The sequence below is a fragment of the Asparagus officinalis genome, chromosome 2 (genome assembly GCF_001876935.1).
Source record: "Asparagus officinalis chromosome 2, Aspof.V1, whole genome shotgun sequence".
In the NCBI taxonomy this organism is placed as follows: Eukaryota; Viridiplantae; Streptophyta; class Magnoliopsida; order Asparagales; family Asparagaceae; genus Asparagus; species Asparagus officinalis.
Window position 1 is genome coordinate 24,135,352 of NC_033795.1, and position 17,468 is coordinate 24,152,819.

Consider the following 17,468-nt stretch of genomic DNA (forward strand, 5'->3'; position numbering starts at 1 on the left):
GCCTCGTATGCGGTCCATGGTAATTCTCGAAAATAAAAATAAGGGTTGACAATGGTCGCTCTACGCACGAGAACCCCAATATATGCATTCAATCGGGTTGACCAAGGACCAACGGGCAAATTAGAACTATTCCACCTAATAATGCCCCTCATTCCTCTTGGCGGTTGTTTAGAATTAGGCTTACCTCTGCCACGTCGTCCCTCTATGCGATCCTTCTTAGTACCTACAATAATGACAACATGATAATATATCATATAATATACAAATGTGAAAATTAAAAGTATTTATATAATTTACCATTCTCTATCTCTCTTTCTTTTGCTGCGAGTGCAACAGCTTTCCTAGTCTCCAACATAGAAAGCATTTCCTGATACCTTCTCGCAGCACGTGGGTGGTACTTCCTTGAATCAGCCTTGGACTTATGAGAGTCCGGAGGTAAAGGTAGACTGAGAAAGTCCTGGGTCTTTGGCCGCAAGTCAGTATGGAATGTATATAATGGATATGTCGGGGTCCAAGTAGCACCTACATAAGAAAGAAGAATCATTAATATTAAATTTTAATTGAACATTATCAATTATTAAATATTTAATACCTGCGTCGGGGGATGGTTCTGGTGCTGCGTCGGGGGATGGTTCTGGTGCTGCATCAGAGGGGCCGGGTGATGAATATCCAGCATCTACAACAAATGAACACTATGAGCTAGATAACTAAAAATTTATAAAACATGTTAAAGTATTAATTAATTTTTATACCTGCATCCGGAGATGGTAGTGGATCATCAGCACCACTACCTGGGGTGATACTCCGTGAGCGATCACCCTCCAGGTCAAAGAGCCTCCTCATCCTCCTCCTCATCTGCAAATATAATAAAGACAATCGTTAAGAAAAAATTGTATACATGCTCATGAGATATGTTGTTATGAAATGCATTATTGTTTTTATTATGATAAGATAAAAATCGATAATGTGGTGTAACATATATAGTTCATACCTACATCCAGCGCCACATTCTGTGCGTAAGAGAATTCTTGCCAAACATCATCAGATGAACCGATTGGTTCACTATAATTATCTTCACTTTCTTCAATATTTTTTTCATTGTTATTAGGAAGAACAACAGATCTTGGCTCCTTGTACAAAACCACCCAATCATACATGACATTCGGATCTTTCACATAGAAGCACTGATCAGCTTGTTCTGCGAAAATGAATTTCTCATCCGTATATACTTCTCGGTGAAGATTGACTAGTGTAAATCCATAATGATCCTTTTGCTTTTTTGCAGGACACCACCGAACCTTGAACATCGTGTAAGTACATTGTTTTGGTTTACCAAACCCGTAAATTACCTCAACGATATCTTCTAATTGGCCATAATATAATATGTCAGCTAGAATTGGATTCTGATCTCTTATACTTGAAAAACATTCTTGGGCAAACAAGCCCATGACCCCACTGTTCTGAGTTACCCTCCTATCATCGGTCTCTAACGTTCGAAATTTATATCCATTCACCAAATGCTCATTATAACGTCTCACTTCGTGATAAGGACGTTGTGCATGGATAATAATTTCATCTGGTAATGTAGTATCATCAAGAAGTGATTTTTCAACCTAAGACAAACAATTTGAGAATATTTAGGCGATGTTATATTATGAATGTTCAATAATTAATTGTAAAACACTTACATCAAATCTTAACCAATCAGAAAATTCTTTCTTATGTCTTTTCTGAATATTGTGCGCTGCATTCCTACCGGTTGTTTCATTCTTAAGCTTCTCCAGATGTCGCCTATATAAACAATATATAAGTTTGTATTGATAAACTATATGTAAAATGAATATTTCTCATCTATATTACAGATTTTATTTGTTACCTTCGATAGTCTTCGAACATATCAAGGTTTTCCAACACATATGCATGAATTTGATCTAAGAGAGATCTCGGGTATTTTTCACGCTTCCTCTCCTTTTGAGGTGCTTGAGATGTGGTTTTCTTCTTACGCATGTAACGTGATGCAAACACAAAGCATTCGTTAGCCACGTATCCTTCAGCTATCGAGCCCTCGGGACGAGCTCGATTGCGAACATTGTTTTTCATGCAGCCCAAGTATCTTATAATCATAAAAGTTAATTATTAGCACGGTAATTTGAAAAACGCGTATACAATTAATAAATATAAGAAAAATCGTAAATTACCTTTCAATCGGATACATCCAACGATAAGTAACAGGACCGGCGATTCTAGCCTCTCTTGCAAGATGCTGGGTAAGATGGACCATAATTGTAAAAAATGAAGGAGGGAATATTACTTCCATATTGCATAGAGTAACTCGGACATCGGCTTCAAGTTTCTTAAAGTCATCTACATCTATGACTTTAGAGCATAATTTTCTGAAAAATCCACAATACTCAATAATAATCTTCGACGCTTCTTTATCCATATTGTTACGGATTGCAACAGGGAGCAATTGATGGAGAAGAACGTGATAATCATGTGTCTTCAGACCTAAGAGTTTTCTCTCTTGCACCTGGACATTATTTGAAATGTTAGCAGAGTAACCATCCGACGACTTTATCGATTTGAGAATTTCACAAACTCGTTGCATCTGCTCATTTGACATTGTAACACGAGACGGAGGCAACTTTAATTTTTTAAGGCCAACGTCTTGAGCTTGCAAATCATTTCGGATATTCAAAGCAGTCAGATCTTGGCGCGCCCGTAGATCATCCTTCGACTTGTTTGCATCTTGTAGGAGAGTTGATACTATGTTATCACATATATTTTTCTCAATATGCATAACATCTAAGTTGTGTCGGATTTTTAGATTCTGCCAGTAAGGTAGCTGAAAGAAGATACTAAATTTAGTCCATCCTCTAGGTAATGTTTGGGCTTCGTCCTCAACTTGCATTTTACGGACCTTTCGCTTACGCTTCAATGGCTTTTTTAACTTTAAGTAATCTCTTACTCCGAGCGTGTTAAATTTAGAATAGCGTTTTTTCCCAAACACAACTTTTGGAAACCCCTCAAGTAATTGAACGATCTCAGTACCTGTCAGTTGATGCTGCTTCATTCTTTTCTCAACTGTACCATCAAACTTAGCTGATAATTTTCTGTACTTATGACTCAAGGGCAACCACCTTCGATTAAACCAATAACAACTCTTTCGGCTATGTGGCAATTGAATAGCTTCAAATTCTAGACCACATACAGGACAAGCACACTTGCCCTTCGTAGAGTACCCTGACAGATTAGCATAAGCTGGAAAATCATTAATCGTCCATAGTAGAATAGCACGTAATCTAAACGACTCTTTTAAATGTGCATCATATGCTAAAATACCCTCAGACCATAATTGTTTTAGCTCATCAATTAGAGGCTCTAAGTAGACATCAATATCATTTCCCGGAGCATGCTTACCGGGTATCAGTAATGAAAGTATCATAAACGGCTGTTTCATACAAAGCAATGGAGGTAAATTATATGGCATTAATACAACTGGCCACGTAGACCAGCCAGAGCTCATTACCCCAAATGGATTGAATCCGTCGCTTGATAGACCCAGTCTTACATTTCTGCAATCTTTGGCAAAACGAGGATAAATTTTATCAACATGCTTCCAAGCTAAAGCATCAGCAGGATGTCTCAATTTACCATCGTCTACTCGATCATCCTTATGCCACCTCATATTCTTTGCCGTTTCCTTGTTCATGTATAATCTTCGCAATCTAGGAGCCAATGGAAAATGTCGAAGCACTTTGACTGGAATTTTCTTCTGTGTTATCCCTGTCTCCGTTGTAATCCTTGTTGAAGAATTTGTGCGCTGTTTCCACCTAGAAACTCCACATGTCGGACACTCTTGAAGGTCTTTATTGGCTTTATGGTACAAAATACAATCATTCGGACATGCATCAATCTTATTATAATCAAGACCCAGAGCGGAGGCAATCTTCTCAGCTTGATAAGTTGTTTGGAGTATGCTATTCTCTCCTCCAAGGATTACAGTCCGAAGCAAATCAAGAAGCATTTCAAAATAATTATCTGACATACCGCTAAGTGTCTTAATATGAAGGAGTTTCAGCATAAATGAAAATCTGGAGTACTCGGTACATCCCTCATATAAGTCCTTTTCACTATCTTCTAGTAGCTCCATTATTCGCTTTATTTCTGCGGAGGAATGCATATCATCAATATTTTCGACACTCACGACACCTCCTACCTCTTCGGCTTCAACTTCGTTATCATCTTCACTTTTGTCTCCAATATCATCCTCGACATTATCATCAACATCATATTCTGTAGGTCAAGGAAAAATATCATTCAACAATGTTTCTGTGTCATCTATTCGTTGGCCACCGGACGTACCAACATGCATATTTGGATCATCATCTTCAGTGATACCCTACCCATGCCAGTTCCAGTATTTATATTTCTCATCAAACCCTGATTTTATTAGGTGAATCCGTATATCATTTCTATTCAGCAGCTTCAAATTCCTACACTTACAACAACGTATATCATTTCTATTCAGCAGCTTCAAATTCCTACACTTACAACAAGGACAGTACATAGCACCGCTTCTTAAATTTCTCGGATTCATTTCCGCATAACGCATGAAGGCTTCACATCCCTCCTTGTATCGTGTGTCGTGAAATCTACGATACCAAGGGATATCTATCCATGGCTTGTCAGGAATTATCCTCATCTGTAAATTATATATAAATATTAAATACGATTAGTCTCACAACTACTAATACATCCATTACTCTTATACATTCAACGCACATCAAACATACGTTCATATATCATTTAACAATATGAATATTTATCTACATAAAATATATATAAAACATATGTAAAGAAACTAATTACACCAATTGATCGGCTGTCATAGGAAGGCTTCTATCCATTAAGAATATAGTAGTGCTTACATCCAACTTCATATACTTTGTATATTTTCATTTCTTGAAAATTTCGGCAGCACCTACCCGCTGTTCTCCCTGTACACTGTGCGGATGTTATTATGCGTATCAGTAATAACCCGAAACGCAGAACAACATACGCTTATTGTACACGGAGAACAACGAATACGTGCTGCCAAAACTTTCAAGAATGAAAATATACAAAGTATACAAAGTTGGATGTATGCACTACTATATTCCTAACCCGTCCGAGAAGGACAGATCCAATAATTACGAATTTCAGTACCAATTTTTATTCCTATAATATAAAATAAACGCTCATTTTTGGGAGAAAACTTCATCTCCTACCCAAATCTGAGTCGTATATCATATATTATAAGTCCAAATAATTGGATGTAATTATTGGACGGAAGTCTAGGGATAACGTTATTTTTTTATTCACCTAAATTGGATTATAACACATTATAAAAATTTATAATGTGTTATATATCACTCTATTTTTTACAAAAAATTATTTCACATATTTTCACATCACAAACTTAAATAATCACACATACTTATAGCACGAATGAAACTTAAATGAGTTAGGGTTTATAAGTGTTTAAAACTCAATAATGATAACTAGTGTTGTTCAAATGAATTAACATGTATTTAATTAAGTTAGGATTTTCAGAATTGAACTCGTTTATTTTTCAACATAATTAGGGTTTTTAACCAAATTCAACAATAATTAATAATAAAATTGAAATTTCTAAAGCTCAGTAGAAAAATCATACCTTTTAAACTGATTTCCGCAACGGACACGCCAGGGAAAGGCTCGGGAGGGTGGAGGTCGGAGGGCGTGCTAGCCGATTGGAAAGAGGGGGCCTGTCGGACAGGGGGGGCAGGAGGTCACGAGGGGGAGGCCGGGGCTGCCGATTGGGCGCGCGAGGGATGGCGGCCCTCAGGAAAGGGGGGAGGGGGGAGGGAGTCGGCTGCCGGAGGACAGGGGGAGGCGGCGGCTGCCCGGGGGGGAGGGAGGATGGAGGGGTGAGAAGGGTTAGAGGCCCGAAAGTGAAGGGGGGCTCGAGGGAAGGGGGTGGCTGGAGCGAGGCCGGGCGTCCGCGAGGCGGTCGGGCCGCGGATGGGTGGTGGGGGAGGCCTGGAGGAGGGGGGCTCGCGGAGGGGGATGGGGGCACGATAAGGCAGGGGCGGGTAAGTGGGGGCCGAAAGGAGGGGGTCGAGAGGGGGTCGGAGCTGGCCGAGAGGGGACGGGGGGAGCCGGAGGATGGCGGGCGATGCTAGCGGAGGAAGGGAGGAGCGGATGGGTGGCCGAAGGAGGGGTCGTCGGGATGGGGGAGCAGCAGGCTGCCGGCTGGGGCGGGGGGGGGGTGAGGCCGGAGGAGGCGGGGGCGTCGGGAGGTGGTCGGGGCGCGGAGGCCGGGGAGGGTGTGGTTCGGACGGCTCACGGGAGGCGGGAGCAAGAACGAGGGTTGCAGAGAGAATGGGGGAACGGAGTTGCGCGCGCTGCATTTGCCCTGGGCAAACTAAATAGTTTGCCCTAGGCAACCTAGACGGCGGATTTTTTTTTTCCGGTTCTAGGGTTTTTGCCTTAACCTAGACGGCAAATTCCGCTCTAGGTTGACTAGTTAACCTAGACGGAAATTCCGTCTAGGTTGCCTCAACCTAGACGGAATTTCCATCTAGGTTGACCATACAACCTAGACGGAATTTCCGTCTAGGTTGAGGAAACCTAGACGGAAATTCCGTCTAGGTTGACTAGTCAACCTAGACGGATTTCCGTCTAGTTTGACTGTTCCGTCTCGTTTGTCAAACTAGACGAAATTTTCCGTCTAGTTTGATCCAAACTAGACGGAACAAACTAGACGGAAATTTTCTGTCTAGTTTGCTCCAAACTAGACGGAAATTTTTTCCGTCTATTTTGTTCCGTCTAGTTTGGTCGATTTTCTACTAGTGGTTCCACCTTACTAAGCCTAAATTGACTGAGAAATTAAACCTGAATGGCTAAACTACCAAATTAGTATTTTTATTCGACCATGTTTGTCAGTTTGGTATATTTAAAAACTCCGATGATAACAAGATATTTTATTCGACCCTGCTTACCAATAAGATCATTTTCTCAAAATTCCGACAAGAAAATTTGTTTTAACCTCCTTACCTCCCAAAATTATAAAATCTATGCCCAAAATTATCAAAAAAAATTCATCCCCTCCCTCTCCCTCTCCTCCTCCTCGTTGTCATCGTCCTCCCCGTCCTCTCTCATTCCTCTCTCCTCATGGTGACAAAGGGATGATTGACTCAGCATTGTTCACCTCCTTATAGTTTCCGCTTTCATTGTTAACAGTGATCCAGCATTTATGTTGTTCCAGTTCCTCTATCAACCATTGCTCCAAGCTTCTTTGTGCTTCTGATAACTCACTATCGCTAACAACAATGGAACACACATCCAATTTCAACGAAGAGAAATCTTCCATATCTCAATAATATACTAAAGCATGTGTGTCCTCTTGCAACAATAAACATGATGGTTCAATATTCGCAGGCACAAATGTTCTTTTTCACTACAATGAGAAACCAAAGATTCATTTTCATTGACCCGCCTTCTCTTCACAAGCATCCTTCTCTCTTCTTTGTTCACCTCCAGGAATAGGAATAGCATCTTCCTCTTCATTCATTTGAGAACTCTTCTTTACCTTCTTCATGTAGATTCTGCACAATACCATGTCACCGAACACTGTATTATCGGAAGAAGAGTGCAAGTGAAATTCGTGCATAATCTAATCACCATTAATCTTCTTCTTCTCCTTCCCGCGGGTCTTAAAAGTCAGTTGTGTTCTATAGCCAATGTGAACGTAGGGGGGGCACCACGTGAATGAAGCAACCATGTGAATGAAGCAAATGACGTGTGCGTGGGGGCCACGAGCAAAGCAAACGAGGAAAGCAAAAAGCACGTGAACGTGGGGCCCGATTCCGAATTGTTATAAATACCTTGCGATAGTCTATCCTAGGGTTTGGTGCAAGGATTTTTTTGGCTGTGAGTTTTTTTCTTGGTAGAGGAGATTTTTCGGTGGCTGTGTAGGCAGAGGAAAAACTTCGCAGAGTTCTCTTTTTGGGCTGCGTGCAACAGGAGAAAACAAACAACTATTTTTTTAGAGTTTGAGCATCTCCTTTGCGAGAGATTTGAGAGTTTGTGTAAGGGTTTAATTTGTATGATTGTAAACCCTATTTGTATTCTCTCTATTAGTAGATCTCCCCCTCCTTACCCCGTGGACGTAGGTAATTTGCCGAACCACGTAAAATTGATTGTCTCATTGTTTGTATGATTTGTAATAGCTTATTTAGGTTCTCTCGACAGGTCAGTCCTAGAACTGATGAGAGGAAGAGCTGATATCTCACTTTGTTGAGATATTTTACTTTTGGTTCTTGTTTCCTTTGTGAAACGGTAATTTCTATTGCGACCTAACCCTCTTGTTGTTGCGCTGAAGTGCTGCCGAAATTTCGGCTGCACACAACAAGTGGTATCAGAGCCCAGATTTCAGATCTATGATTTTTGAAATTAGGTGGGGGAAGATTCTTATATGAAGCTTGGTTCTTGGAGTTCTAGGCTTCGGTGGAGATAGCATTAGGAGTTGTTGTTGGAGATTTCGCTTTCCTCGTGTGGACAGGAGATCTATTTGGAATCCGATATAGGGTTCAGTTGTGTAATTCTTAATTTCTATCAAAGTTTGATTCTTTCTCTACAACTTGGAGTTAGTTTGCAATGGGGGAAGAGGGTGAAAGCAGTAAGTTGATGGCGGGTACAGTTCAAGTTAGTTTTCAGAACACCAAAATTAGTGTGGTGAAGTATGACGATAAAATCAACTTTGGTTTGTGGATAAGCGATGTACAAGATGCACTCAATGCTCAGAACTTAGAGGAGACCATCATGGTCCATGAGAGACCACCAAAATATAAAGAGGCGATATGGGAAAAGATGAATAAGAACGCTTGTGGGTGATCAGGTTCTGTTTGGGACAGGAGCTGAAGTTTGATGTGATTGGGGTGACATCTATAATGAAGATGTGGAAAATTCTCAACAATAAGTATCTTACGAAGAGTGTTGAGAACATGTTGCATTTGCTACGTAGGTTATTCAGATTTCAAATGTCCAGAGGCACCTCACTTGCGTCACATGTGAACAACTATACGAAGTTGTTGTCGGACTTGGCGAATATTGATGAGAAGATTTCGGATGAGTACAAGGCTATTATCTTATTAAGCTCTTTACCAGATGAGGAGTATCACACTTTTGTGCTCACTTTGTTGAACGGAAGATCTTCTATCAGCCATAGTGAAGTTACTAATGCTTTGATAAATATGATTTGAGGAGGAAGGACAATGAGACTTCCCGTGCTAGTACTTCAGGCGAGGCCTTGTAGACGAGAGGTAGAAGCTCATATCCGAAATGTGGTAATAGAGGAAGGTCAAAGTTAAGAAGCCATCACCAATTAGCAAAGAACCTATGTGTATTCTGTAAGGAGTAGGGACATTGGAAGAGAGACTGCCCGAAACTCAAGGAGAAGGAGAATGGCAAGAAAAAGGGCCCGAAGGCTAATGAGGTGAATATTGCAAAAAGATGATGATTCTGATAATTCGAGCTTTTCTCTACTAATTACTCTGAAGGTGAACCATTTGGATGCATCAGATTGGATGCTTGATTCTAGCATTACCTATCATGTGACCCCTAGGCGAGATTGGTTTGCATCTTTTGAGAAGCTCGATGGGGGAGTTATAGTCATAGAAAATGATCAATTCTGTGGTATTTGTGAGATAGGTACTGTGCAGATCCGGATGCACGATGGAGTAGTTCATGAATTGAAGGAGGTAAGATTTGTTCCTCAGCTGAAGAAGAATCTTACCTCAGTTGGATCTTTGAAGGCAAAAGGATTCAAGGTGACCTTTGAAGACGTTGTAGCAAAGGTTACTAAACGATTTTTGGTGGTGATGAAGGGAGTCCGCAATCAAAACTTATATTATTTGAAGGGGAGCACTGAAATTAGCCAGGTTGCTTCAGGTATTTCAGAGGCGGACATGAGAAGGCTTTGGCATTATAGGTTGGGGCACACAGGAGAGAAGTCATTGCAGGCTTTGTGCAAGCAGGGGCTATTGAAGGGAGCTAAGAGTGAAAAAATTGAGTTATGTGAGCATTGTGTTCTTGGCAAGAAGATGAAGGTGAAGTTCGGGACGACCATTCATAGGACGAGGGGCATCCTGGATTATGTGTACACAGATGTTTGGGGTCTCACCAAGACTGCATCACTTGGTGGTCGACATTGGTTCGTTATGTTCGTTGATGACTATTCTAGGCGATGTTAGGTGTACACCATGGAAAAGAAGAGTGAAGTCCTAGATATATTCATAGAGTGGAAGAAGAGATTGGAACTGCAAACTAGGAGATAGATCAAGACGTTGCGATCCGATAACGGCGACGAGTACACATCAGACCCCTTTTTGCAGCTATGTCGAGACGAGGGCATAGAGAGGCACTTCACGGTTAGTCATACACCGCAGCAGAATGGGGTGGCAGAGAGGTTAAATCGGTCTTTGCTGGAGAAGGTCTGATGTTTATTATCGCAAAGTGGTTTGAAGAAGATCTTTTGGACTGAGGTATTTACATATGCGAGCCACCTAATTAATAGGCTGCCTTCATCTGCGATTGAGGGGAAGACCCCTATGGAGATGTGGTCGGGAAAGCCAGCACGAGATTATGACCAGCTCAAGGTATTCGGGTGCCCTGCATTTTATCATGTGAGAACAAATAAATTGAAAACTCGAGCTAGGAAGGCCATATTTGTAGGATTCAAGCGTGATGTCAAGGGATACAAGCTATGGGATCCAGTTGATAGAAAGATTGCGCTGAGTAGGGACATCACATTCGATGAGGCTTCTATCTTAAAGCTTCCCAGCTCTCATAAGGTAGAGAGCAACCCGACAGAGGAGATATCGCAGGTGGTGGAGATCGATGTAGCTTCACAGTGTCCAGATGGTGCAGTATCCATAAGAGTGCCGACTGAGGTGACGCCAAGCGAGCACGACGGTGACACGGAGGATACAGGTACTGATGTGCAGGATCAGGGACCGACGGCTCAGGTTCAGGATTCTATTACGGTTCGGAGACAGAGGAGAGACATATGGATGCTAACATGGTATGCCGACACAGTTGTGTATACACTTCCGGTGAAGAGTATCGATGAGATGATGCCTACTACATTCAGAGAGGCCGAGCAGAGTTCGGAAGCTGATTCGTGGTAGGTAGCTATGTAAGAGGAGATGGACTCTCTTCACAAGAATGATACGTGAGAGCTTGTTGAGCTTCCAAAGGGGCGGAAGGCAATTGGTTACAAGTGGGTATACACGATGAAGGAGAGCATTGAGCGCACTCTATTGAGGTTCAAAGCTAAGTTGGTTGCGAAGGGCTATGCACAGGAGGAAGGTATTGACTATAATAAGGTTTTCTCTCCGGTGGTGAAGCACTCTTCGATTCGGATTTTGCTAGCTTTGGTGGCACATTATGGTTTGGAGTTAGATCAGTTAATGTGAATACATCATTTCTTCATGGTGATCTTGATGAAAAAATATATATGACTCAACCATTGGGATTCCAAGCTACAGGCAAAGAAAAATTGGTTCATAGATTGAAAAAATCGCTATACGGTTTGAAGCAGTCTCCTCGACAGTGGTATAGACGATTCGATGGTTTTATGCTTGGTCATTCGTACACTCGGAGCCAATTTGATCATTGCGTATATTTTCGTAAGTTAAAAGGAGGTGTGTACATCTATTTGTACTTTATATCGATGACATGTTGGTTGCCTCTATTTCCAGATCTGCTATAGATGTCACGCCCCGCTTCCCAAAATACCCAGGAATCGGGATGTGAACAAGTCCGCGACGTATTAGGTTGAGAAGAAATATACACTATTAAAATTCTTTCTTTTTCTTTTCTTCTCAATCTAATACGTTAAGCGTCAAATACGTAAATCTCAATCACAGGTCCCCGATCACAATAGCAAGAATATAAAGACAATCCAGAATAAGAAATAAACATATCATCCATAGCAAATCATCCCAGACATAAAAATATGGGTCAAACATGCCCTTATTACAAAACAGGTCCAGACAGAAATAAAATACATAGTCCATAATAAAAGAAAATACTGCCAAAAATACGAAAATCCGACATTAACTAAAGAATAAAAAGATGACGAGTTCTAATATTCATCAGCTACTACAGTGGAAAACACATCTAGACTTCAGTTTGTTCTTCAACTCCATCGGCAGGATACTCTGGCTCGGCATACACTGGCTCTGCATCAACATCTAGCTGGACCTGTCCGTCTCCTAAGTCTGACGTACACCAGAGAAAACAGGTGTACGTCAGGGTACTCATATCACCGGATATCTGACTGTTCACAAATCCTCTACGTATACCCAATACGCCGCTACACTGGATCGGTCAGAGGGCTACACGTAATCCGTTTTCAACCTGGTTCGAACTCAAGTTAAACCCGGGTGAATATTCAATTCACGGACCAAAGTGACTACACTGGCTTCACTTTGACCCAACAAACTAACCCCAAGCTACACTGGATCATGGGGGAGTCTGGAAGATACATCAACAGTTATATCCGATCACATGAACAAGGACTTCCCCATCCCAACTCTTCTCGTTTTTCTAAGTTAATCATAATCTCATTTGGAAATTCGGGTTCACCGCCTAACTCACACATGTCACTAAGTCTGTTCATGACGCTCAAGGCTACTAAATCATGAACTACTAGGGTTCTTAACACTCAACAGATCATGAATATAGAATGACATGTTAAACATAATTAAGCAGTTTTATGAAGTAGAAATGAAAACTATAATGATCATGAAATGTATAAACAAAATACTACGACATGAATGTAAAAACGAGGAAGCTTCACTATCATCTTACCACTGGAATGTCCGAACTTCTCATATAAATTATCCCCACTTACGTATTCTCTCATTTAGTAATACGGTAAAAAGAAAACTAGAAACCGATGTCGTTTTGCACATGAAATGTCACGCTCTACGACGATCAGTCATACTATCATAAAAATAATATTCTTTTCCCAAAATTATTCTTTAAAACTATTTCTCATAACAACTAAATTAAAATAACAAGGATTTATATACTATAATATAATAATTCCTTTCGGCATGAAAATAATATTTTCCTATTTTATAAATTTTCCTTAATTAATTTCCTTCCGATAAAAATATCGTAAATTCAAATTTTAATTCATAACTTGTCATTTCATGTCCGAAATTCTTAAAAATACAATTAAAAACATTATTAATCTAATTTTCATGGTACGCTCGCAATCATCATTCCACGTAGATATTCAAAAATGTAATCATCATACTAACACAGTATTATCCATAAAATAATTTATTTACATCTAATCACCATATTAATTACGACATGAATTATTAATTAAGAAACAAATGTAAATGCGAGATCTTGCCTCGATGCAGATCGGATCCGACGCGGAGGAGCGCAACGGCGAACTCGGGAAGAGCTCCGGCGAGGACTGTTCAACGACACGAGGGAGAGAAAGGGAGGAGGTGGGTTGGCGGCGCTCTCTGGGAACGAAGGAAAAAGAGAAGGATGAGGGTGACTGCTGGGTTGTTCACGTGAAGAAAGAGAAGAGAACCTATATATATATATATATATAGGTTAGGTTAGGTTAGGGTTAGGTATTATATGTATATCTTTATAGTGGGAGTACGGGAGATAAAAGATTTGGCTGTGATTTTAAAAACTTTGGAGAGAGAAAAGATTTGATTATGGAAAAATTTGAGATTTGAAAGATAGGGAAGATTTTGTGCATAAAAAAAATATGATAGGATTTGATACGGAGAAGGTTGACAAAATATATGGAGAGAGAGAAAGTTTCGGAATTAAAAAGGAATGAGTTTACAAGTTGATTAGAAATTGATTTGGGAGGGATTAGGAAATAATTCAAATGAGAAAATAAGAGAGGGAAAAATTCGAAAATCTCAACTAATATTCTGAATTATTTTAATAATTAATAATCAACCAAAAATCTTTTTATTAATATTTATATACTACATCAATAATAACAATGTCATTAATAATATTAATCACCAAATGATTATATATAAAAATCACTAAACCGTAAATTAATATTTAGCGGAATTAAAATACAAGACTATATATTTTATTATTTATTTATTTTGAAAACTCAGAAAATTCCAAAAATTAGGAAAAGTATTAATAAAATATAATATAATATTTTGAATACTAGAAAAATTTATTTAAATACGTATTAAAATTTACGGTTGTTACAATAGATGAGTTGAAGGCACAGCTTTCAAAGGAGTTTGAGATGAATGATTTCGGTGAGGCGAAGCGCATTTTAGGGATGGAGATCGACAAAGAGAAGAAGAAGGGAAGAATTTGTTTGACACAGGTGGCTTATTTGAAGAAGGTTCTACAGTAATTTCATGTTAGCATGGATATGAAGCTAGTTAGTGTACCATTGGGAGCCCATTTGAAGCTTTCAGTTGATCTTTCACCGAAGACAGTTGAAGATCGAGAGTTGATGTCAAAGACTCCATATGCGAGTGCGGTTGGGAGCTTGATGGACGCGATGGTATGTACAAGACCAGATTTATCACAGGCGATGAGCATGGTTTCGAGATACATGCACGATCCAGGAGTGGGTCATTGGGATGCCGTGAGATAGATTTTGAGGTACATTCGAGGTACGCTCAATGTTAGTTTGATTTATGAGCGAGACACTACAGGTGGGCAGCTATGCATTGGTTATATTAATTCTGATTATGTCGGTGATTTGGATAAGCGCCGATCTATGACGGGGTATGTGTTCACTTTGACCCGTGTGCCGGTATGTTGGAGATGTACCTTACAGTCGACGGTGGCTTTGTCTACGATGGAGGCAGTATATGGCGATTACGGAGGCTGTGAATGAGGCTATTTGATTTCGGGGACTTTTAGAGGAACTTGGTATATCGCAGCGGTCTGTCACTATTTATTGTGATAGCATGAGTGCTATCTATTTGGCGAAGAATTAGGTTTTTCATGCGAAGACGAAACACATTGATGTTCGTTATCACTTCGTTCGGGATGTTCTTGAAGATGGCAATGTGGAGATTGTGAAGGTCCACACAAAGGATAATCCGGCAAATATGCTGACAAAGGTGGTTCCGAGCAACAAGTTTGATCATTGTCGAAACTTGTTGCATATTCGTGATTGTTGAGGCCGTTGACGGCCATTTGGGTGAACTACGTGAGGCTTGATTCCTTAGATAAGAGGATATGTAGGCAGTCTTTACGATGCAGCCGGTTTAGATTAGTTGATATTGATAAGGGTGAGATTGTTTGGACTCTCATTCGGGTTCACGACTTGTTATGGATTGAGTCCGTTGTCGTGTATTAACTTCACGACGTACTGGACACAATAAGTGGGACATTTGGATGCTTTGGTGTCGGCTCAGTTTTGGGAAAACTTTACCGAGGTGGAGAATTGTGAACATGGGGGGCCACTACGTGAATGAAGCAACCACGTGAATGAAGCAAAGGACGTGCGTGTGGGGGCCACGAGCAAAGCAAAAAAGCACGTGAACATGAGGCCCGATTCCGAATTGTTATAAATACCTTGCGATAGTCTATTCTAGGGTTTGGTGCAAGGATTTTTTCGGCTGTGAGTTTTTTTTCTTGGCAGAGGAGATTTTTCGGTGGCTGTACAGGCAGAGGACAAACGTCGTAGAGTTCTCTTTTTGGGCTGCGTGCAACAAGAGAAAACAGACAGCTGTTTTTTTTAGAGTTTGAGCATCCCCTTTGTGAGAGATTTGAGAGTTTGTGTGAGGGTTTACTTTGTGTGATTGTAAACCCTATTTGTATTCTCTCTCTATTAGTAGATCTCCCCCCTCCTTGTCCCGTGGACGTCGTTAATTTGCCAAACCACGTAAAATTGGTTGTCCCGCTGTTTGTATGGTTTGTAATAGCTTATTTAGGTTCCCTCGACAGGTCAATCTTAGTACTGATGAGAGGAAGAGCTAATATATCACTTTGTTGAGATATTTTACTTTTGGTTCATGTTTCTTTTGTGAAACGGGAATTATTATTGCGACCTAACTCTCTTGTTGTTGCGCCGAGGTGCTACCGAAATTTTCGTTGCACACAACAGCCAATAACTTCACTTCCAACCATAATCCATGTGTCACCTGCACTCCCATGTCAAAATCCACAACCAACAGTTCGGTTAACCCTTTTAGAGCTTATGTGTGTTGGATGTCTAGGGGAGAAGAAATACATCTCTTTCTCTTCACTCTGGATCATAAGTAAATCACCTGAACATAGATCATAATCAATAAAATCGTCAAAAGCTAAATAGCAACATATTTTTAGATGTAACGATCAAAACAATATTTAACGAATCAATAAAATCGTCAAAAGCTAAATAGCAACATATTTTTAGATGTAACGATCAAAACAATATTTAACGAGCAAAGCAAGAGAGATATTTTCGAATAGCAACATATTTTTAGATGTAACGATCAAAACAATATTTAACGAGCAAAGCAAGAGAGATATTTTCGAATTAGAAAAAACTAACACGCTCATTGGTGTTGGAGGCGGAGGAGAGAGGAATGGGAGAGGACGAGGAGGAGGACGACGACAAGGAGGAGGAGGAGGAGGAGGAAGAGGAGAGGGAGAGGGAGGGGATGCATTTCTTTTTTTGATAATTTTGGGTATGTATTTAATAATTTTGGGAGGTAAGGGGGTTAAAACAAATTTTCTTGCCGGAATTTTGAGAAAATGATCTTATTGGTAAGCAGGGTTGAATAAAAATATCTTCTTGTTGCCGGAGTTTTTAAATATATCAAACTGGCTAACAGAGTCGAATAAAAATACCAATTTGGTAGTTTAGCCAAACCTGAAGAGTATCTCTATATTTAATGACCTAAACCTAATTGCGTTAGGATCTATTGGCCCAAAGCTTGTTACATGGCCAGTTAGAAAAATCCTTATAAAGTAGAAAATTCACCAAGGAATAAATTATGTAATATAAATGTATACATGTGTGTGTGGGCGTATACATATTTTAAAATACCAAACCGATGATTTGGTAGGAGATCACTGGGGACTAATTATAATTGACTTGAAAGCATAATCATGGCTTACCGCTTAACATCAACCTAAAATAAGCTAGAATTATCAGACTTACAAGTGTACATTCGCACTAGGAGACTTTGTCAAGATATGGAATTGAAGTAGTGTCGCATGCATGATCGGTTCTGAGCCCTTTGATGAGCAAAGTAGGGGGCAAAGTTATAACTTTGCCCCCCTTAACTTGCCCATCGAAGGGCTCAGAACCGGTCGCTGCATGCAACCAGTTATGATAGGATGGGTAGTCATGAAATTGTATGTGTTATAAGTTAAAATATTGATATAATTAGAATATTATAGGCTAAATTATTAGACTGTTA

General features: G+C 40.1%; 1 long non-coding RNA gene across 1 annotated transcript; it reads right to left on the bottom strand.

Annotated features, from left to right (window-relative positions):
* On the bottom strand, positions 497-1,126 carry LOC109829462. The gene is made up of 4 exons (XR_002244021.1): positions 992-1,126; positions 753-855; positions 593-676; positions 497-522 (listed from the first exon to the last, which is right to left on the bottom strand). It is a non-coding gene; the product is annotated as an uncharacterized LOC109829462 (long non-coding RNA).